This window comes from Colias philodice, chromosome 9 (genome assembly GCF_061535455.1).
Source record: "Colias philodice isolate Cphi_HAF_F1 chromosome 9, ilColPhil1 Martin Lab GWU primary, whole genome shotgun sequence".
Classification (NCBI taxonomy): Eukaryota; Metazoa; Arthropoda; class Insecta; order Lepidoptera; family Pieridae; genus Colias; species Colias philodice.
This window is the reverse complement of record NC_143094.1, coordinates 11,287,590-11,296,120: the sequence shown is the minus strand read 5'-3', so window position 1 is coordinate 11,296,120 and position 8,531 is coordinate 11,287,590. Positions and strand designations below refer to the sequence as shown.

At 33.2% G+C, this 8,531-nt stretch overlaps 1 protein-coding gene across 3 annotated transcripts in view; it reads right to left on the bottom strand.

Annotated features, from left to right (window-relative positions):
* Nucleotides 1-8,531, bottom strand: part of LOC149486146 (uncharacterized) — a 117,161-nt gene that overhangs the window by 33,698 nt on the left and 74,932 nt on the right. The window lies entirely within an intron of this gene.

Genomic DNA, 8,531 nt, shown 5'->3' with positions numbered 1-8,531 from the left:
AAATGGTTTGACTGGAAAAATCCTGGACAGGATATTTTTTATTAATTATTAAAAAAAAAATATTTTCATTTTTTATTAATTGCAGTTTCGAGATAATAAAACAAACGTTATTTGAAGACTTTTTAACGAATGGGTCTCAAACTAATAGGAAATGTGTACAATGTCGATGCCACTTAGGAAATGTATAAAATATTGTTTAATAAACTATTTAATGCATACATGTCCTAGTAAATGTATAATCTTCCTTGGAATTATATATAATTCCAATATCGTATTAGGAAATGTATATAAAGTAAATGATTTCTGTAATAAAACACGTTGTTATTTTTTTTATTATAGCACTTATTGAGACAATCGGGTAACAGTCTTACCGTAAAATAATAATAATATGTTCATATTATCTTACTAATTAACATTTCTTAAATCAACTTATATTCAATCAAATCAAATTTTCATTTAAGTATTTAAGGGTGCTATTACCGATTTTTAACAAAAAACGCTATTTTACGGTACCATTTTAACTCAAAGCAATTACACGTGAGAACAAAGTAATATCTTAATTTAAAGATAATATATTCAGATCTACGATCATCTTATAAAAATTGTACGACGTCTTACAAAATTGTCGCTGAAATACGATTTTCCCAGCACAATGATCGCATAAAATGCAAAAAAATGGGGTCTAAAACGGTACAATTTTAAGAAAATTAAAAGCCTAATCTATCTTCTTACCTATAAATTATTGAGGGATATACATATAGTCCTTTATAGATTCTGATAATTTTTTTGTATCTAAATCAAAATTTTATTTCAATTATTAGCTAAATTAAAAATACTTGTCGATTTCTTCATTCATTTTGCTCTCGCGGGTCGTCAGACCGCGCTCAGAAGCGCTCTTGGAAGGACGGGTGTATCGCTCCTCGTCCCAAAAATAAAACGAATTAGAAAAAGATTACTGTGCGTGCACTGTCGTTTTCGCGATTTGAAATATTTGATACTTTATAAGAGTAAACTGTTTATCTTTCATATTCCAATTATTTGTAATTTTAAATTATGTTTTAAAAATGACCTTGCCTGAGATGCTCTTTTTTATGGGTTGTTGAATAGATTGGTGGGGTGAAACAATTCAAGATGGCGTCGACGAAAATTTGACTTTTTTTTCGTGATGGGTGACATTTTCAAAGTTTTTGGGGTAGCTATTAACGAATATGAGGTCAAAACTGAAATCCAAGATGGCGCTGACGAAAATTGTACATCTTTTCGTCATGGGTGTCATGTCATTTTAATGGTTTTTGGGGTAGCTATTAACCAATATGAGGTCAAAACTAAAATCCAAGATGGCGCCGACGAAAATTGTACATCTTTTCGTCATGGGTGTCATTTTCATGGTTTTTGGGGTAGCTATTAACCAACATGAGGTCAAAACTAAAATCCAAGATGGCGCCGACGAAAACTTTTACATATTTTCGTCATGGGTGTCATTTTCATGGTTTTTGGGGTAGCTATTAACGAATATGAGGTCAAAACTAAAATCCAAGATGGCGCCGACGAAAATTGTACATCTTTTCGTCATGGGTGTCATTTTCATGGTTTTTGGGGTAGCTATTAACCAACATGAGGTCAAAACTAAAATCCAAGATGGCGCCGACGAAAACTATTACATATTTTCGTCATGGGTGTCATTTTCATGGTTTTTGGGGTAGCTATTAACGAATATGAGGTCAAAACTAAAATCCAAGATGGCGCCGACGAAAAATTTGACATATTTTCGTCATGGGTGTCATTTTCATGGTTTTTGGGGTAGCTATTAACAAATATGAGGTCAAAACTATAATCCAAGATGGCGCTGACGAAAATTTGACTTTTTTTCGTGATGGGTGTCATTTCCATGGTTTTTGGGGTAGCTATTAACGAATATGAGGTCAAAATTATAATCCAAGACGGCGCCGACGAAAATTTTACATCTTTTCGTCATGGATGTCATTTTCATGGTTTTTGGGGTAGGTATTAACCAATGTGAGGTCAAAACAAAAATCCAATATGGTGCCGACGAAAATTTTACATCTTTTCGTTATGGGTGTCATTTTCATGGTTTTTGGGGTAGCTATTAACGAATATGAGGTCAAAACTATAATCCAAGATGGCGCCGACAAAACTTTTACATCTTTTCGTCATGGGTGTCATTTTCATGGTTTTTGGGGTAGGTATTAACCAATGTGAGGTCAAAACAAAAATCCAATATGGTGCCCACGAAAATTTTACATCTTTTCGTTATGGGTGTCATTTTCATGGTTTTTGGGGTAGCTATTAACGAATATGAGGTCAAAACTATAATCCAAGATGGCGCCGACAAAACTTTTACATCTTTTCGTCATGGGTGTCATTTTCATGGTTTTTGGGGTAGCTACTAGCTATTAACCAATATGAGGTCAAAACTGAAAAAATTGTATATCTTTTCGTTATGGGTGTCATTTTCATGGTTTTTGGGGTAGCTATTAACCCGTTTGAGGTCAAAACTAAAATCCAAGAAGGCACCGACGAAAAGTTTGACATCTTTTCATCATGGGTGTCATAATTTCATGGTTTTTGGAGAAGCTATTAACGAATATAAGGTCAAAACTATAATCCAAGATGGCGCTGACGAAAATTAGACTTTTTTCGTGACGGGTGTCATTTTCATGGTTTTTGGGGTAGCTATTAACGAATATGAGGCCAAACCTAAAATCCAAGATGGTCATCGAATTTCAAGATCGCGTCATGGTAATACTGTCGCGTTATGGAGCAAGGCGGCGATTTTGGTATCTATGAATCTCGCCAAAGAAAATTCACTCCTGCCACTTTTTTCGGCACACACGTTCTTTTTTATTTTATTCTCTTCGTTTAAATGTTTTAGATAAACTATATTTTAAATATAGTTTAGCGAATATATTTAAAGTTAATAATATCTGTCAGAATATAAACACAGATGATGATTGCCACAGAGTTGCGTTTTATATTACATTTCTAAATTCTAAATATGCATTTCAATGTTCTTTAAAATTGTTTTTTTAAGACTTTCTACAAAACTGTAGTTGTTTACGTTTTTGTTATTTTATTTAAGTTTACTTTAAAGGAGTAAGAAAAATATACCTATTTATCGACGGTTACATTGGGGATTTGATAATACCTACATAGCTACCCCAAAAACCATGAAAATGACACCCGTGTCTAAAAGATGTAAAATTTTCGTCGGCGCCATCTTGGATTTTAGTTTTGACCTCACATTGGTTAATAGCTACCCCAAAAACCATGAAAATGACACCCGTGTCGAAAAGATGTAAAATTTTCGTCGGCGCCATCTTAGATTTTAGTTTTGACCTCATATTGGTTAATAGATACCCTAATAACCGTGAAAATGACACCCATGACGAAAATATGTAACATTTTCGTCCGCGCCATCTTGGATTTTAGTTTTGACCTCATATATTGGTTAATAGCTACCCCAAAAACCATTAAAATGACACTCATGACGAAATGATGTCAAATTTTCGTTGGCGCCATTTTGGATTTTAAATTTGACCTCATATTGATTAATAGATACCCCAATTACCATGAAAATGACACCCATGACGAAAAGATGTAAAATTTTCGTCGGCGCCATCTTAGATTTTAGTTTTGACCTCATATTGGTTAATAGATACCCTAATAACCGTGAAAATGACACCCATGACGAAAATATGTCAAATTTTTCGTCGGCGCCATCTTGGATTTTAGTTTTGACCTCATATTCGTTAATAGCTACCCCAAAAACCATGAAAATGACACCCATGACGAAAATATGTAAAAGTTTCGTCCGCGCCATCTTGGATTTTAGTTTTGACCTCATATTGGTTAATAGCTACCATGAAAATGACACCCGTGTCGAAAAGATGTAAAATTTTCGTCGGCGCCATCTTGGATTTTAGTTTTGACCTCATATTGGTTAATAGATACCCCAATTACCATGAAAATGACACCCATGACGAAAAGATGTAAAATTTTCGTCAGCGCCATCTTAGATTTTAGTTTTGACCTCATATTGGTTAATAGATACCCTAATAACCGTGAAAATGACACCCATGACGAAAAGATGTACAATTTTCGTCAGCGCCATCTTGGATTTCAGTTTTGACCTCATATTCGTTAATAGCTACCCCAAAAACTTTGAAAATGACACCCATGACGAAATGATGTCAAATTTTCGTCGGCGCCATTTTGGATTTTAAATTTGACCTCATATTGATTAATAGCTACTCCAACTCCTTGAAAATGACACCCATGACGAAAAGATTTCAAATTTTCGTCGGCGCCATCTTGGATTTTAGTTTTGACCTCATATTGGTTAATAGCTACCCCAAAAACCACCCAAATTTGCAAATGTGTTTGCTACTTAGGAAAAGTTCAGATTTAAAGATATAGGTAATGTGACGAATTTAATTTATTGCATTCCGACTGTTTCTCGGAATAACATACATTTACTAAGAATTGCATACAAATACAATGCCGGGTTTAATATATTGCCGGTAACATAATATTATGTATGATAATAATTCTTAAAGTATTTTATAGATACATTTCTTAAAAAGCTTCGATATATTATGAAAAATATGTACACAATATACAATAATACAATTCATATTCAAATTGTTGTAAAATAGTCACACTTTTTTAAGTTGGTTGAATTCACTAAAATACACATAAGGATCGTACCTACTAATAAAAGTAACAAAATGAATTTTTAAAGTTCCCAGTAATCTTCTGGAATCAATTTCAATAAAAATATAAAAAAAATAATATCAAGTATGAATATGGTTTATAAAATGGAATGCGCTATGTTTACGTGAGCGTGATGTCCCGCGAACCACGTTGCGACGTTAAATACCTAAATTTGAGTAGCGCAGATTTGTGACAGCGTCCTTAAAAAAGTATTTTATACATTTCTTAAAAAGCTTCGATATTGTATACAATAATACAATTCATATTCAAATTGTTGTAAAATAGTCCCACTTTTTTAAGTTGGTTGAATACACTAAAATACTTATAAGGATCGTACCTACTAATAAAAGTAACAAAATGAATTTTTTAAAGTTCCCAGTAATCTTCTGGAATCAATTTCAATAAAAATATAAAAAAAAAAAATATCAAGTATGAAGATGGTCTATAAAATGGATTGCGCTATGTTTACGTGAGCGTGATGTCCCGCGAACCACGTTGCGACGTTAAATATACCTAAATTTGAGTAATAGTCCGGGATACATCGTCCATTTTTGCAAGTGATTACTATCAAGCTAATTTTTCGTGAGTAGCTTTATTTTGATGAGATGCCCAATAATTTCATGTACGAAACTCTCGATTGTGGTAGCTTACAGAGGTAACAAGGATAAAAATTTTTGATTTGACGGTACCCAAATATTTATTACGCAATTTGTAGGACAATATGTCTGTTGAATTATACAAGTATTAAATAAGTGAAAATAAAAAAATCAGCTGGTTAGTAATCATTTATGATGACTTCGTTATCGATACACATTGGAAAGGGGGACTCTTTGATCAAACCATAGATTTTGTAGGACAAATATTTTTTCGAATAATTTAGATAATAATCTTGAGATTGAACAAAAAAAAACATTCAGTTGGTAATTAATATTTGAGAACCATCAAATCAAAATATTTTATCCTTGTTTCCTCTGGTAGCTACCACAAACAAGAGTTTCGTACATGAAATTATTGGGCATCTCATCAAAATAAAGCTACTCACGAAAAATTAGCTTGATAGTAATCACTTGCAAAAATGGACGATGTATCCCGGACTATAACGCAGATTTGTGACAGCGTCCTTAAGGTAATCAGTCCCCTCGTCCTGCTGTCCCCGTGTACATGTCGCAGTTGGATTGTATAATCCGCCGTATTACAAACGGCCGGCATTTTGTAATATGCCGAAATTCGTCTTTTTCAAACATTCTACAAAAAGACGGTCGCGAGCCGACGGAGCCCCACTTCGTGGGGCTCCTATTTCTGTATAGTTCTAAAAAACACGAACCTAACCTAACCCACCCCCTTATCCAAACCAAAAATTTCTGATTACGAATTTTCGGCATATTACAAAATGCCGGCCGTTTGTAATTCGGCGGATTATACAATCCGATTGCGACATACATACCCCTCGTCCCGCGTACCTTCCAATATCTTAGATGTTTTACATTTCCGACTGTTAGTTAGGTAATTATATATGGATTTCCTAGGAAATGTGTACTATAAAATAATTTATTTCACACATTTCCATGCGATTTTAGGAATTACATACATTTCCTGGGAATTTTATACAATGACGGATTACATACATTTCCGTTAACATATACTTACAATGTTTATAATTATAATGATAAATAGGCAGAAAATAAGGGTCTATATAATGTTATGTTATATTATAACCAGTAAATAAAATAAATATTTAATTAAAGTTTATGTGTAAACTGTAATTCGATACAAATGCAGGGTTAGAACAGGATTTTAAAATATGTCTCCGGTATTGGAAACGAAAATTATTAATATTTGTCAAACTGGTTAAATGGTGGTGGAATGTTGTTCCAACACTTATGGCTCTTTCAATTTATGCGTTTCGTATCGGACCGCTAGTCGCTACAGTGCCGAAGCTGTGCGTTTGTCGTACGGCGCACGGCCGGTCGTTTGTTTTCATACAAAATGCACAGTGCGGCAACAGCGCGGCGTCCGTACCGCGAACGCTCGACAGCAGGACGGCAATCTACAGATCACCCATATTTGGCAATCTCGCTTCACCTAATGGCCTTGTCTGTTCAAGCCGAAATGAATTAATTACCTACTGCAAAAATTAAATAATTTAGATTACCTGGAAAAGACAAGGAAAATAAACTTTAAACAAGTGTTCGACCGATTATTACCAAGTAGGTAAATAAATTAATGACAAGACAAGGTAATTAATGCTAATAATTTCCTAAAGAAAACATTTTTTTCAAAATTTTCACATAATAGGTACTAGTACCTAACTAGACTCAAAAGTTTATGATAAGTCAATGAATGATAAATAGAATATGTTTAAGTAAAATGAAGTAGTTTATTTTACAATAAATTAATCTTATAAATTACCAACTTTCATTCTACGGCTTCAACCGTGTGCCTTATTCAATCCCTGTTCCTACACCTTGAATCCTATTTATGCAACAAAATTGAGATGTCCTTTTTCAACGTAGGTATGTACCGTGTATGTATATCGAAATTTCCGTCAAAATCGGTTCAGACGCGTGCGGGAATACCTATTTTCTTGTGGTCCCACTATTTTCTATTTTGTCCTACTATGACGGAGTAACTTTCGTATTTATCTACAAAACAGAAATGATTTGATTGTTTGTTTGTTTGTATTGGATAGGATCCGAAACTACTGGATTGATTTGAAAAATTATTTCACCATTCGAAGCAAAAATTATACCTACCTGATGAACATAGGCTACTTTTTATAACGGGAAAATACTTACTTCATTCTTATGGGAATCGATGTCGAAATATTTCATTTTAGGCGCATAAAGAAAAAATAAATTATAAAGGTAATCTGATAGGATTATTTAGAAAATAAAACAAGATGACGTAGGTAGGTATTTAACTTTAGTTTCGATTTATTATCATTATGATGTTTTCATTATGAATTCTTGATATTCTTAACGACGTGGTTGGCGCAGAGGTAAAGTAACTGCCTACTGAGCTGACGGTCCCGGGTTCGATCCCCGGTCAGGGCAAATATTTGTGTGATGAACTTGATTATTTGTTTTTGGGTCTGGGTGTTATCTATATATGTATTTATAAAATATTAAATTATATTTATCGTCGTCTAGTACCCACAACATAAGCCTTAATTGAGATTACTGTGGGACTAGGTCGATTTGTGTAATATTGTCCTTTAATATTTATTTATAATTTATATACTTATAATTAAATGTGACTAGAAATAATATACTTACTACGGTTTAAGTATAGGTTGTATTATGTATATTATTTTGTAATGAGATCTTGCAATCAAATATTCACACAATCTCGCAAGTTTTCCGACAATTCATTTTTCGTATGAAAACGATCAATACACTAGGTACCTACCAAATATAAGCCGCTACAGGAACGCAGTTAGTAATAATTAATAACGGCTTTAACCCATTTACAATATTTTTTATAGGTACTGCAAAGGCAATGAGGTTATGTATTAAAAACGTAGTATATTATTATTAGTCTGTGGTCTGTGATATTATTATTAGTCTGTGTTAAAAACGTGAAAAGTAACGTAAAAACGTCTGTAGTGCCATCTAGTATTCGTTTAGCATCGCCAAATCGGAGGAGAATAACTTGTTTATAGTAGTTTCATGAGATGGCGTTGTTTTGAATATAAACTTTTCTGTAAAATTAGTTAAAATCGAGTGAAAATTAAATTAAATAGGTAGGTTCCATTTACAAAAGTATGTAAAAAATTATAAAAAGCAATGAAATTGCAA